This window comes from Euprymna scolopes, chromosome 44 (genome assembly GCF_053919585.1).
Source record: "Euprymna scolopes isolate OS-2025 chromosome 44, ASM5391958v1, whole genome shotgun sequence".
NCBI classification, from domain to species: domain Eukaryota; kingdom Metazoa; phylum Mollusca; class Cephalopoda; order Sepiida; family Sepiolidae; genus Euprymna; species Euprymna scolopes.
Window position 1 is genome coordinate 25,899,472 of NC_136525.1, and position 15,666 is coordinate 25,915,137.

Consider the following 15,666-nt stretch of genomic DNA (forward strand, 5'->3'; position numbering starts at 1 on the left):
ATTTCTATAATACTTTTAAGAACGTTTGAAAATTTATGTTTTAAGAATAAATTCTATGTTTTGAGATTTTTTGAGTGAGGATTGAAAATGTGTATTATTTGGACTACTATTCTCATCTTGGTCGTTATTTTCATGTTTCAAGTGATGCAACATCTGACCTTCAAGTACATCTTTTTAAATTTAAGAAACTTTATATGGAATTTTCAAACTAAACCCTTTTTAATTCACGAGCATAAATTATTCTCATTTTGTCAGCCATGATTAGCTTCAGTTACAAATTTTGTATAGGTTTTATTTAAAACTGTTCATGTCATAATGGAGTATCGTTTTGATTCAGCCATTCTCCCATGTATTACATCTTTCACAAGGACCCACGATATAATGATAAAGTACTAAGTAAAATTCAGTTCTAAATCACACTTTTCTGGAGATTGAAGGATTAATCCCCAGGGCAGACAATGCTAAGAATGCAATTGCGAATGCAACTTAAAACCTCTATCTAGTTATGACTAACAAAGCAGAAACATGCTACTCTCATGGATTAAATAAAACGTTCCATTTGGAATTCCGTATAGATTCCAGAGTTTGAAAGATACAAGATTGGAAGTTACAGCAACTAAAACATTGTGAGAATAGCATCCAAGATGAGAACAGTGGTCTGAATAACCCATATAAACATCGGCAAATAATTCCGATAGTGGTCGTAATTCAAAATATATTAAAAAAAAAAAAACTTTACCCAGAACTCGAAATGTTGATGTAAATTGTTTAAATGAAACAGTAATATATTATGTTGAATAATTTTTTACTGAAAAATGTTTTATAATTTACAGCAAGTAAATCTATACAAGAACAAATGTCTTTTTTTTTTTTATAAATATTATTATGGTATGTGTTCTTCAGAATTATTTGATTGATTCCCTGCTTCCATTGTTCAAGCTCGTTTGACTCCTTGGTCTAGTAATCTCCATCAATTCACTGTTCTGATATCTCACTGTAATGCAGCTTCTTACTCCAGTAGCTTCTTTCCAAGAACTACAACTCTCTTCCTGCTCATTGTTTTCCTTCAACCTACAGCCTTGGCCATTTTATAGGAACTGATATCATTCAATTAAAAATGTCTACACTGATAATTCTATTATGAAACTTGGATTCACACAAACTGTAATCGTACAACATTGTTAAAAAATGAATGCTTCATTTAATTTAGACAGCAATTGCTTTAGGCAACTGCAAAGTTGAACGTTTATTTTTACCAGGAATTTGCAGTCAACCCTACTAACTACTCAACTGATTTTCAAAGATGTCCATTTCCTATTCATGTTTATTTTTCAGGTACAAGGTCAATGCGTCAAAGTTGCTTAAAAGCATCGTGATTTGCCTGTAAATAGTTTTATGTACAAGTATTTAATACTGTCTCTCTATATCGTGAGAAAAATATTATGATCATCATATTCGGGTTAACGTCAGTTTTACATATTTTTTGTTACTAAAACAGCATTCACCGAGGCAGACTGAACCAGCTTCCTCGAGAGAAACTTTTATAGGAATAATAAATTCACAAATGATCTCCAGTCACTTGTATATCTCTGTCAGAGTAGATGGTATTCCCAAATGGTCGCCCATCTAGTACTGACCAAGCTCAACACTGCTTAACTTTGGTGATCTAATGAGAACTAATGTGTTTACATGATAATGCTGTTTATGCTATTAGTGTTAATAAAAATACCAAAAAGAAATTGTTCAATGATGAGCAGAAAGTATAGATGGGAGTCACAGAAAATAATTTCAAGTTTAGGAATAATTTATCAGTTTTTAGAAATTGATTTCCAAAGTAACACATCCCTCGAATCCATTCTTATTATTTCCTCTCATTTTTTATTTATGGAAATTGCTCAAGACAAGGCATGAAGTCGCTTAATGTAAAAATAAATAAATAAAAATACTACAAGGTAAAAAAAAAAAAAACTAGCCAACTAAGTGTTAGATGTATAGACTCCAATGCAGAAGACAGCAATTCTTCCCCTTTTGTCAGAAACATTGTTCCTAGAATGTGAGAGTTAAAAGGACAATTTAAGGAAATCAAGAATTACAAAGTTGCCAAAAAAAAAAGATAAGGTTCACTTTGTAATCGTCTTTGCCTTCCCCTCAGAACTAACTCTAACTCAACTGCTCTTTATCTATTAATCCAAGAATTCTCATCCATTCTTTCAATATGTCAACTACTATCAGATTAGGCTGTCTGAAGATATTGATTTCCTTCCTCAAATGCATCATACATTAACTCTTTGCAAAACTTAATCATGTTCTGCAAAACCAAAAATAAAAACAATGTTTTTACTTTTCTTTACTCTACAAAATGAGCAGACCAAATACCGTAGATAGGTGTTCGAAGATGTAAAGAACTTGACATATAAAAGCTTTCAACAAAATGATTGGACTCTGCATAAAAATGGCGCCTGGAAGCGATTTATATGCCATAAAACAAAATAACAAAGCCAAACACTGTGAGCGTTTGAAGATAAGAACTGGAAATTTTTTACCAAAATGGCTGAATCTGAAAATTGCTGATATGCCATAGAACAGGATACCAAATCCCATACCTTTAATAGGTCCTGTCAGTGGGAGTTTAGAATACACTGATCCCCCCCCCCCCTGCAGGAGGTAAAAGTTCCACAATAGAGCCACCTGTTGGCCATAAGTGTCGACTTGTAATGCTTTAGAATGGAATTCTGGTAGCTGAGCAGTTCATGACCCGGATGCAAAGTGGCCATGGAACTGCAGCATTCCACTTTGGCCTTTACTTTAGCGAGATGGGTGATTGGAGAGACCTGACAAGATCAATTGGTTAGTCATAACAAACCCTAATAACAGTAAGTCTCCCACGAAAAAAGGGAAAGGGCAATACACCACCATACTCAACGACAAAAGAAAAAAACAATAAAAAACAAACAATATATAATGATATTAGAAGAGTCAATCAAATAATCAAATATTCAAATGTTACAAACACCTTTATTAAGCTTTGCCAGGGTCGAGGAAATAAAGGTGATGACCACATGCATCTATACTCACTATCTGAGTATATCAATCCTTGTATCCTGAAGATGCTTGGGCAAATGGGTTTCCTCTCCAACTTACTTACACTATAGGACTCCTAGGAGGATGGGGTGCATGGATTATGAAACAATATAATATTTCATATGGCTTGAAAAAAAATGAAGACCCCACCCAGAATCAAATACAGAAATCAATGAACATGAAAACACAAATTTCCCTGAATATATAATCTTTGAATCTCTAGACAACACACAAATAACAAAAATATTCCCATTCTTAATTGAAAAACTAAACAAAAATCTGAGTAAAAAGCAAATAAAAAAAACTGGAACCTTACTTGTACAGGTATCTTATTTGGTTTTCTTATGGGATGATCATCTCTAGTTAATTATTACATGTAATTATATTCATGCAGATATTCTACATGATTTATACTTGCGTAATATTTGTGTAAAAAGGTTATAGTAAACACAAACCTCTTTCTATATATATTTATGCATGCATAAATATATTTGTTTAAAAAATTCTGCCTACCAAACTCCTCTGAGGTTTTTGTCTACAGACATAAAATATCATATATAAGGTATTTGAACCCATGCAAAACTTTATATTTGGGGTTTAGCAAGGGAAAATCTGTGCAAAAGTGTGAAAATTAAAGAAATGAAATTTGTCAGGTGAAGGTCGAACGATGGCATTACGAATTTACATGCATAACATAATAGCTATTCGTTCATGTTTTAATATTAGCCTTGCAGCAAACATATCTTCATAGCTCGGCCATTAACATCAAAGGAAAAAATAAACCGTGAGCTAAACGTTTTGATTTCGATTCTTGGTCTTGACGCACGAGTCATTACTATATATTGGGTCAAATATAATATAATAATAAATACGAAATCTTCATTAATCAAAATATCATATTTAAGCGTATTTTATGACTGGGCAATGCCGAGCGGCCAGCTAGTATATATATATGTTACGGTTTTTCCTTAGTCTAGGGTATCAGAACACTGCAAACATAATCAAATAAAAAATAAGAGTAAAAAAAAGATATTTTGAAAAGAAAAACAAATTTTTATTAACAAAGAAAAGCAAAATTAAAAATAGTAAAGAAAATGAATTTCAATAAGGTGTTTATAATCTATACTGTAAGAGAGATAACTCTGTTTTGTGGTTATTTCCCTTTTTATAGTGGAAAAGATTTTTAAGTAATGTTTGTTTTATTTGATCTTTTAGACATACATGCTCTTGGTCAAATATAATTCATAAAAATCTATATTTACCAGTTCGTTGAGGAAAGAGATTTCTTCTCTATATCTTGTTTGGTTCATTGGTTATTTTAAGACTCGAGTTTTTTAATTTTTTTTTTTTTTTCGGTTGGAGTTATAATAGTTTGGTCGCCGATCATTTGCTATTTATAGTTATCGCTAGAGACAGTTCCAGAAAGAACAAAAAAAGAATACTTTTTTGTTCTATCTTTTGAAAGTCTCCAGAGATGCTAAAAAAACGTTTTTCATTCAAATTCTTAAGTAATACTTTTTATATTATTTTATATAATCCTTTATTGTTATTTCCTTTTAATTAAGCAATTTATTATTTTTATTATTATTATATAATATGTTAAGTATTTTTATTTTGTTATAATTAATAATAATATTAATAATTATTATTATTATATATTATTTGGATAATTAATATTATCATTATAATTATTAATTATATTAATAATTATTTATTATATTTTATTTTTTATTATATGTTATTATTTGGATAATTAATATTATCTTTTGTGTAATAAATCTTAATTTCTTCATATCAAAAGGGAAAAATATATCTCATGACAATATATAAAAGTAGAAACTGATATCCTCACACCACATTGCTGCCTGAACTGTTAAAAAGTTGTCAATTACCAAGAATACTGCACTAGAAACGCAGTATGCCCCAAATGTGTCAGCAATGAACACCAGAAAGCGGAGTACTGAGTGCCAAGAAAACACAAAATGTATAAACTGTGGTGAAAACCACCCAGCATACTCGCCTCTTTGCCAAAACTGAATCAAAGAAAAAAGAATAAATAAACAAAAGCATAAGCTTCACCAAAGCCAGAAAGATGATTGAATCAAACAAACTCACTTTTTCTGCTATTTCGATGTTTATCACCTCCTTTTCAAAGTATGCTTCTATTTGATCCACATATGCAATAGAAAACCCGCAAGTGATGTGATCAACAGTTTATTCTTAGTTTTTTTTTTTTTTGTAAAATAATTCATATTTTATTTTTCATTCACCATCTACATCTGCATGGTATAAGACTACTGGCATTGGGCACTCTCCTTGATGCATGCAATACATAACAGAAGATTCAAGAATTACTTCATCAAATTTTCTTGTCATTTATTATATTAAATACAGTTTTCTGTGTGTATGTTTGTATGTCCGGCTAAATTTGTAAAAATACACAAATCCCTACAAAACTGTTTTTTTTTATTTTTTATCAGCATTACCCTGGAAAAATATTTAAAATTTAGAAAAAAAGATTCACTCTAGTCAGGTAGCCTTGCAATTTTTCTTTATAATTCTTGGACAATTATCTTTTTTTATCTTCCTGTCTACTAAATCTGTTTTTATTATTTTTATTTTTCAGGTAAGCATCCCAACTTTCAAATGAAATATTTGAGATTTGGATTAAAACAAGAAGTCATTATTTGTTAAGATTTAGCTTTCAAGGTGAGTGCAATTCGATTTGATTTCATTTGTATAGGATTTAAGAAATAATTAGTATTACTAAGTAAACTAATCCTAGATTAACACGAGAAAGGGGAGGTAGTGTTTTAATGGATGCTAATGTTTATAAACAAATTAAAAAGTGTAAAAACTATGATGTCAAATAGTAAAGTTTCAAAAGAAAAAGACTAAGAGTAAAGTCTAACGCCAAAACAGTTAAATATCACATTCACAATTTTTCCTATACCCAAGCAACTGACACGCATGCACTTATGTATGAAAATCTATTTATTGAAAATGATCTACACAAAAGCATTCATGTTTCATTCCCAAAGAAATCGAGAATGAAACATGAATCTTTCTGTATAGCTTACTTGTCATAAGTATATTTTTATACAAAGCACATTAAAAAATTCTCAGTTCTAACCTGTTCAGTCTGGTTCTCCCGAGCTCGACTCCCGACATCTTGACTGCCGGCCTTATGTTACCTCATTCCAGTGTGTAGCCTCATTGATACCAGCAAATCGCATTTCCAGTTCTTCATTTAAAATGAAGGACTTTTTCAGAAAAACAAACAACCGATCACATTTTAAAAATTCTTCATTTTAAAATGATGGCTTTTTCTAGGAACTTTTTTTTTTTCAGAAAATGCAACCGAATTTCATTTTAAATTTCTTATTTAAAAACGACGACTTTTTACATGCAAGTTGACCGAATTGCATTGTAAGTTTGTGATGACTTAAAAAAAAAAAAAAAAAAAAAATCTGACTTGAATTGTACTTTCATTAAAATAACTCTTTCTTTAAAAGCGACAACTATTTTTTTTTTTTTTTCAGCAAATACAACCGAATTTCATTTTGAATTTCTCATTTAAAAACGATGACTTTTTAGTACATACAAGTTGATCGATTCACATTTTAAGATTTTAAGTTCTTTTAAAGCGACAGCTTTTTTCAAAAGTCAAAAAAAAAAAAATATCCGACTTGAATTGTATTCATAAAATAACTACCAGTTAAGTGTTTAAATACAAATGCATGTATTTTACATTGACTTTCGAATGTGCCTCCAACATTTAACCGAATCATATTCCAACACGTTCATTTCACAACAACAATTAAAAAAAAAAAAGAAAAGAAAATCCAACGAATCCCACTGGGAATACCAAACCAAAAAAAGACAAAAACGGTTTGATTCACTTCATCGTTGTCATATCTTCACATCTCTGATCACAATTTGTTTAAGTTTTCCCTTTTTCAACGCTTTAACTTTTTAAAGGTCTATGCGAATCATTTATATCTTTCCGTTTCATGGCATGTGTTCTTCAGAATTATCTGATCTTTTTCCTGCTTCATTTGTTACAGCTTGTTGGTCCAGTGGTCTTCATCAGTTCACTGTTTTGATATCTTTTTGTAATATAGCTTCCTATTCCAGTAGCTTCTTTCCAAGAACTGCAGGCTTGTGGAACTCTTTCTGCTGAACTTTTTCCTCTAATCTATATATTTTATCTTTTCAAGACTAAGGCCAATAGGCATTTCCTGTCTTTGTGATAATCGTCTTTCATACTTGTTTGCTCTTTATATCAAGTGGCTTCATGTCTTGTCTTGAACTACACAAAAAATTTTAAAAATCCAAATAAAATTATTAAAACGAAAGTCAGTTTTAAAGAAATAGCATCCATCCTCAGTAGAAAAAATTTTCCTGGCACAATACCAATCTTACTGCTTTGAATACCATTGGACAAAGTATTCGTCTCTACCCTTCCCAACCAAAACAAAATCTTTTTAGTTCACTTTTTTTGAATTGCATCATAAATATTTCCATGTTGGACTAGTAGCTTAACAATTTTCACAATGTTTCGGTTGATTTATCCTCTGACCTTATTCATATGTGTCATGTCAAACTCGGAGGTCGGTATGGAATTTTGAACAAAACTCGTGGGGGTAGATTACTCTTGTTTCATTAGCCATGATTGGGTAGAAGTTTTAAGTACTTCTTAATAGCACCTACACTGAAAATTAAATCCTTAACTACGAGAAGACTGTTACATAGAACTAATTACTATCCATTACTCTATGCATTGTGTTACGGGTCCATATGAACCATTCTACTATAAATTTAAGGAGACTTCATAAAGAGTTCCATTCGGAATCAGATTCCTAAGTTCAACAAGACACATCTAAATAAAGTCGGAGGTTGCGTTAACCGTAGTGTGATGAGAATAATTTCCAAGATGAAAATAGTATTCCGAATAATCTGAAGAATAAAAATACTTTGGATAATTCCAATAATCAATTCTCATATCAAACATCCTGGGTATGACCTTAAAGAGAGCCAGTTGTAACATTGTTCGAAAACCAACACGTTGTAGTCTCAGTCGCAAAAGAATAGAAAAGAACTTCAACTCACATTTTGTACAACATTTATTTTCTCATTCTCTCATTACGGCTGTGATGTTCTTCACGTAATTGTCTTCTTGAGCATTATTCATGCCTTTAACGCAATCTTGAATGTTATTCCTATTTCTAACGTGCTCTCCTTTTTATAATCTTTATTTTTCCCTACCAATGACGTGATTTGCAGACGCACGTCCATGCTATGTTACACTGTGGTGAGGCCCCTTAGTTACTATTGCTTCTTAGTTACCATTACTCCCAGGTCCACTTTGGCCCGGAATGGTAATACCTGTTAAGGCATCTGGTGCTACTAGTTCAGGCTGTGTAAAGATACTGGCTTCCTGACCAGAAATGCACAAAACATTGATGCTATTTTTTTTCCTTTTCATTTTGCAAAACTCAATCATGTTCTGCAAATAATAATAAAAAAAATGACAACAATTTTCTTCTGCAAAACAATTAATTCATGTTTTTGAGTCCCACCATAAATATTTCCATGTTGGACTAATAGTTTACCAAGTTCAAGATAAATCTATCTATCTCTATATATATATATAAAATGGTAGATTTATGTATGTGTGTCTGTGTGAAAATGTTTAACCGATAAACTTCTAAACTACTGGTCACATAACAGTGATATTAACAAGAAATAGTAATCATACACCAACGATGGTTTATAACAAGTAAAATCCTTGTTTGGATGAAGGAACAACATGTACAAAAATATGTTGGCAAGTTGAAATGCAAAATGTTCATTTCAACTTGCTGACATATTTCTTTTACATTTGCGCATGCGCAAATTCATTCATAGCTTGAAGTAGTTTAATTTTTAAATCTTTCTTATCTACCTAGCAGTAGCTCAAATGGCAGGGAATGTGGTTGAAGCACTTAATGTTTTGGTTTCAATTCTAGCTGATGGCACCCAAATTATTTTTTTTTAAATCTCTGTAATATTACGTACAACATAATATTCAATGGAGAATTTGCTCGATAATAATAAATAGGAAGTCTGCATGGATCAAAATATATTTAAGCATATTTTTTGGCCGCATATTCCTCCCTTGCGTTACTACCATGAATAAATAGATGAAGATATAAAGAACTTGAAGCATGAAACTTTTGTAAAATTTCTGGATTCATCATTACATAATTGAAAAGGGTTGATATGATGTAAAACAAAACAAGCAAACCAAATACTATGGATAAAGATAATTTAAGAAATAATGAACTTGTAGCATGAAACTTTTTCCAAAATTACTGGAAATGATATTGCGTTAAGCAAAAACGAACAAAACAAAAAATGCTGATAGAAATCAACTCATTTGACCATGTCGCAACATCTTTTCTCTTGGCTCCACTTTTAGATTACTTGCATACATCGAAGTATCATTAACAGCTTTACTTATTTCCAGAGGATCAGTGGCATACGGACACCGAGACAGCTTTTATGATTACTTTAAAAGTTTATGCTTTTCTTCTGCATTTTAAAAAGAACAAAAGAAGCAAATCTTCACCGAAAATGTCTTTTTGTCTTGATTTCACTTGACAGCTGCATTTATTTATCCTATCTCCGATGTGTTCTCCATCTCAACACAAAAGATATTTCCGAAAAAGGAAATGGACATTTACATGAATCTGCCCATTTTGATTTTTACATGTGATTCTCACTGACATTTTACAAAGTCCTTTTTTATATTTATAATGGAAAAAAAGTTTCTACCTTCTATAATTCTGCTTTATTATAGATAAAAAAAGTCTTCTTAAAGTTATAGTTTTTTTTTTTTTTTTTTTTACAAAGGGTCACCACTTATCAAGGTCTGAAGGCCACTTGAGGATAAGGGTTAATGTGTGTAGGGTAGCCATTGGACAATAGCGCAGTAATCATTAGTAGTGGAAATTTGGTATAATTTGATTATTTAAGAAGATGGTTCAACAAGAACTTGTTTACATTGGACTTGAAGATGACAATATTGTAGTCAGCTAGGAAGCAGACTAGCGGAACAGTTTCACAAGCATGCATTTTTAAGAAAGAAGCTTTGTTTTTGGAATCCACATTTAAATTTAGGCACCGATAGAGAGTGGGGGAAATTATTGATAGTGGTTTCAGCTAGCTAAGTGTGAAACTTTGGTAAGGGAGGAACCATAGATGGGAGCCCAGATGAGCACTTGGCATGAAAATAATGATAGAGCAGAGACGGTCTCACAACATCTCTTCTGTGGGAAAGAGGTTGCAGGGAAGAAAAAATGGCATCACCTACTAGTTACAAAGTCAGTTTTGAACTTTGTCCAGGCTGGTTAGGGTTTCCGAGCAGCTCTTGCCCAGATGTGGCAACAGTACTCCATCCTAGGATGTACTTAGCTCTTTTTCAGGTAGAGGATTGCATCAGCAGTGAGATATCTACTGGAGTGATCAGAATTGATACATTTCTATTTCTAGTATTTTTATTTTGTGGAAAACTCTAAATCCCACCTCTGGATTTAGCAATAAATGAGAAGTATCTCTGCTGGTTTGGTTATGATAGGGGGATAAACAGAATCTGCATCATGAAATCTGATGGCTTGTTTGGCATAGGCTGCCAATGCAAGACCTTGCTGCAACTGTCAAGGGGCACTTGAAAGTTTGCTATCTTCAGGAGAAAGATACCATAGATTAAGCTAAATGGCAAACAGACATCTGGGCAGCAACCAAAAGGCAGACCCGTGCAACCTATAGAAATCTGTTTACAACTGAATAGTCGGTCAATCGGTCAGTTATTTACCGACACTAAAAAATGACAATATTAGATCTGTTTAACATGATTCGATTTAATTAATTGATCTGTATAATGTAAAGATCCCTTCCTGTAACAAGACACTAGTCTGTCAGCAGTTAGATTCTCAGTAATTGGAAGAGTAGAAGATGAACCTTGTCTACTTTCAGCAGCTTCGTAACTCTTGCTTCTCTTATTTTGTTCTTTAAGTTTTCACATTCTAGGAGTGATGTTTCTGACAAAGGAGGAAAAATTACTGTTTTCTAGGTCAGAATCTATCTTATCTTTGACTAGTTTATACCGTTGAAGTGGTAATTTTTTTTTGTTCCATAAGATTACATAGTTTTCTTTTTCACGCTATGCATGGTCAGTTATATCCAACTTTTCAGTATTGTTTGAAATGAAAAATGTGACGCAACATGTGTAAAGCTACTGCACAAGTTAGAAAACAGAGCCAGGCAAGAATATCAACCATGTTTAGAAAGTTGCAAAAAATACAAAAAAAAAAAAAATGTTTTCTTGATTTGTTTTTTGCTTGACAACAGTTTTATAAGTCCTCGCATTCTTAATGATCTTTTTATTGGCCAGACATTGCTGACGACAACTTAATAGACAGATGGCATGTACATATCTTTTTGTTGTTATTATCTTATGTCATCACATGGGTAATCAAATGGAAAGCAGCCATTTTGTTTGTATGACTCCTCGCCAACTACAAGGTGCCCCCCCCTTTCTCTAAAAAAAAAAAAATGATAAAATTCAATCTTTTTTTGCAGTCCAATCATATTTGGTACAAATAAATTTTAGTTTATGCCTACTGGTGCTATCAGATCAGGTTGTCTGAAGATATTGGCTTTCTGACTTAAATGCATCAAACATTGTTTTTTTTTCCTTTCTTTTTGTAAAACTCAATCATGTTCAACAAAGTAAAAACAAAAACAACAATTTTCCTGGAATTCTTTAACAACAATTATGAATGGCAGTAATTGTTGAGAATGCAGTTAGGAGATTTGGAGTTCCTATCCCGTCGCGGTTACCATCTGACGAAAGCCAGAGGAATAGTTGCCCGAAACGTTGTGAAATAACATCTAAGAAAGATGAGGATAATAGTCCACAATAAACAAATTAATAAACAATTTTCCTCTTCCAAACAATCAAACCAAACACCATAAATAAATTTGTAAAGATATAAAAAAAAAAATGTAAGTGTGAAAACTTTTACCAAAATGTCTGAATCTGGCATGAAAAGGGTTGATATACGATATGTGCTGTAAAACAAAACAATCAAACCAAACACCATAAATAAATATTTGAAGATGTAAAGAACTTGGAACATAAAATCTTTTACAAAAATCACTGAATTTGGCATTAAATAACCCAAAAATTCATATGCTGCAAAAACAACCAATGAACCATCCATGCCTGACTTGTCCAGCAGTATTGTTAAATGATATTTAAAGACATTTTAATGATGGTCTTATCAGTAGGAGGTGTAATCTTGAATGAGTTTCACATTCAGCAAATCATAACCTCCCTGCAAGGTTATCAAAACAATACCCAGACTATTCTAGAACTAAAGAATGTCATCACAGCTCGGTGCCAAGAGAGGTGTGTGTCATAGTTATCAACAATTTTCCTGGTGTATAATGGCGAATGTTTCCCGAACATACTCTGTCCATTCCTACTTCATGCAATCACATCAGCACCTACTCCACCCTGTACTTATCAATAACCTAAATAGCTTCATCATCCAGATATACTTGCTTAAATTTAAAATAACATCTTCGTTTGTGTGGGTGTGGATCTGTGATGCTTAAGTTTGAAATAACTGTTCCATTTTAAGTAACATTTTCTTCTGGTCACACGTAAATATGAAATAAAATTTTATTTGGCCTGTCATGCTTAAGTTTGAAATATCATTTTTCTCTGTTATGGTTAGATTTGAAATAGCATTTTATTTGTGTATAGGTAAGAGGTTATCTAATCCTGTGTTCAAATAGTACCTGGGAATTATTTGCACCTTGTACAGGAATTGCTGGAAGAGTTATCTGCACCTTAGGATGATATAAAGAGAGATGGTGGTGGTGAGGGGGGGGCAGCCATTTTGGTTCTTGAGTGGAACTCAGCTATAACCTATTGAATAACATATTTCATAATCTACAATTTGGTCTGTCATGCTTAAGTTTGAAAAAGAATTTTTGCATTTTATGTGTTTTTTCAAACTGAAATTTAAAATAGCATGTCATGTTGATTTCTATATGACATGTTTGAGTTTGGAATGGTATACTCATTGCTGAGTGTGCTGCTTCAAAGTTTTCATCTTTAATATCTTCTATTATTTGTTCTGAACTTTTTAGTATCAATCAACACACTCATATGTTTTGTCTTCTGTGCGTAACTGGAGCAAAGATATCGCTGTAAAAACAATACTATCTATTTTTGTATATTTTGTTAGTGGGTAGCACGTAAATCCTGCTCAAAATTTGTGAGATAATATGGTTGATATCATGTACACAGGCCTGTTATCATTTTACCCTCAGCAGGCTAACACTGACCCCTTTATCAAGACATTGTCAGCAGTATGTTATTGCCTTTAAGTAAGATAGAGCACCCCGGGGAATCCTACTGAATTTCTTTATAACTGTTTGACAGAGGCAGCTTTGTTTTGTTAATAACATTCCTGCCGTGTCCTCTCAAGTATAAACGTTATCAATATAAACGTAACACCTACTTTTATTAAGCGTATCCACCATCGGATCATTTAACAATTGGTTTTGGTATTTTTACTTTTGCTACAAACGTACTTAGAAATCTTACCAATTCTAACTTAGATTCCAACCGAGTTTCTTTTTCTTGGTTTTTCCTTGTCAGACATTCACAGCAAGAACTCCCGGCTTCCATTCAGTCTTTAGATACAATGGATACCCCCTGTAAGGGTAGCTGCGTATGTAATTGTGAGACAAAGATTGCACACTCATCAACCACACCTTTCTTGAATTGGCATTGCTTGAGTCTAGTTGCAAGAAGTCCAAGATGACTAGTAACAATGCCGAGGTAATCAAAGACCACATACAGCACCTGGTATTCCCAAATAGTTACCCATTTAGTACTGACCAGGTTCATTGCTGTTTAACTTTAGTGATCTAAAGGGATGCAGCAAGAAGTAGTCTTGTTATTGCAACAACAAAAAACTTTACTTTCTTCCTTCATGTGTATAACCTCAAATGGAATTTCCATGAACAGAGTTTCTTTCCATCAACTTCCATTTATAGAATGCATTACCACAGGAATATTTACATTTAACACATTCATTTTCGTATTTTTTGTTCTCATTTTTGAAGACTCCCTCTTGAAACAGAAGGAGACGATAAAAGAAAAAGGGTTTTCAAAGAATTTCTCCAAAAAGTTTTGCATAACTTTTTGATAAAAGCAAAACAAACGTACTAAATTAACAAAAAGTAAAACATTAATTATCTGAACATTTGGCATTGAATTAAAATAAAAAAAATAATTTTTATAAAATTAAAATTTTGAAATAAATTACAACAGGAATTAAATTTTTTTTTCTTGAAATGAATTAAAGTGGTCATTATATAAAAATGAATGACTTCTCAAACGAACATTTTAATAAAGTCTTTCTAAAAAAAAGAAAAATTCTGAGATGAACGTTATCAATATATGAAAATGTATAGCTAAAAAAAAAATTTTTTTTTGTAAAATTAAATTTTCGTAATAAATAAAACTAATCATTAAAAATATAGTTTTTAACAGTCATTATTGCAAAATTAAAAAAACAATTCTTGAATTGTCTCACCTGTTCTGAGGAGCAGTCTTCAAAAGTGAAAACAAAAAAATTATCCTCCAAAACTAAAATATGCAAGTACCAAAGTTTTAACAACTATATAAAAACTTATTTTATTCAGAAATTATATATAAAAAAAATTAATAAAAAAAAATGTTTAACTGGGATGTTATTTTGTGCAGTTCTTTAAGATTCACCCTCCCAGGAGTTAGTTTATTGCTAGTCGCTTGAGGTACCCCTACTGGGGAAATATAAACAGGGCTGCCTTAGGCATTTTTTCTTAGGTCAGAGTGCACCATCTCTTGTGAGCTGACCTTTCTATCTCTACCTTCTAGATCTCTTATCACATATCACTTGCTGTGCAAGGGAGGTAAATACTACTGTCCTCATTGTGAATGAGGTTACTTTCCACAGTGAATTAAAAAAAAAAAATATGGTAACATTTTAAAAGAAAGTAGAAAAACAATTATTTGACTGAGTTCCAGTTGCTGGTTTTTCTTTGTAAAACATTCACAGCAAGAACTCTTTCTACCACAACTAAAAAGAGCTTCTCTTTCTTCTTGACATGTGCCCAACATTAAATGGAAGTTGCCTATATAAAGAGTTAGATACATCCTAAGATAGAGCACTGCTACCACTTTTGAGAAGGTTCTACATAAAACGCTTTTTCTTGCTTTGACAAAATACAAAATCATCTTCACAATCTAGTGAGACAGGGGTTGATCTATCGTGTTCTCTACACACACTATACACACAAATACACAAGCAATATACTTATTCAAAGCTGACAGACTAGCATAGGAGGTGTGGGTGTTTTCAATCCTTATAAATTTTTCATTTTCCTCTTTATTGAGAGAAACAACTATTTATCTCTCTGGCACATAAGTAGTTGGTCAGTGAAAGGTGACCTCACCCAGAGTGCTGACAGTAGCTG

At 32.1% G+C, this 15,666-nt stretch overlaps 1 protein-coding gene across 2 annotated transcripts in view; it reads left to right on the forward strand.

Annotated features, from left to right (window-relative positions):
• LOC145268744 (phosphatidate cytidylyltransferase 2-like) overlaps window positions 1–15,666 on the forward strand; it is a 376,852-nt gene that overhangs the window by 61,278 nt on the left and 299,908 nt on the right. The window contains exon 2 of one of the 2 annotated variants that reach the window (XM_080124337.1): window positions 5,708–5,790. The exons of the other annotated variant lie outside the window; for it this stretch is intronic. The gene's annotated coding sequence lies outside the window, so the exon portion shown is untranslated. The remainder of the gene's footprint in view (window positions 1–5,707; window positions 5,791–15,666) is intronic. 2 annotated transcript variants of the gene reach the window in all.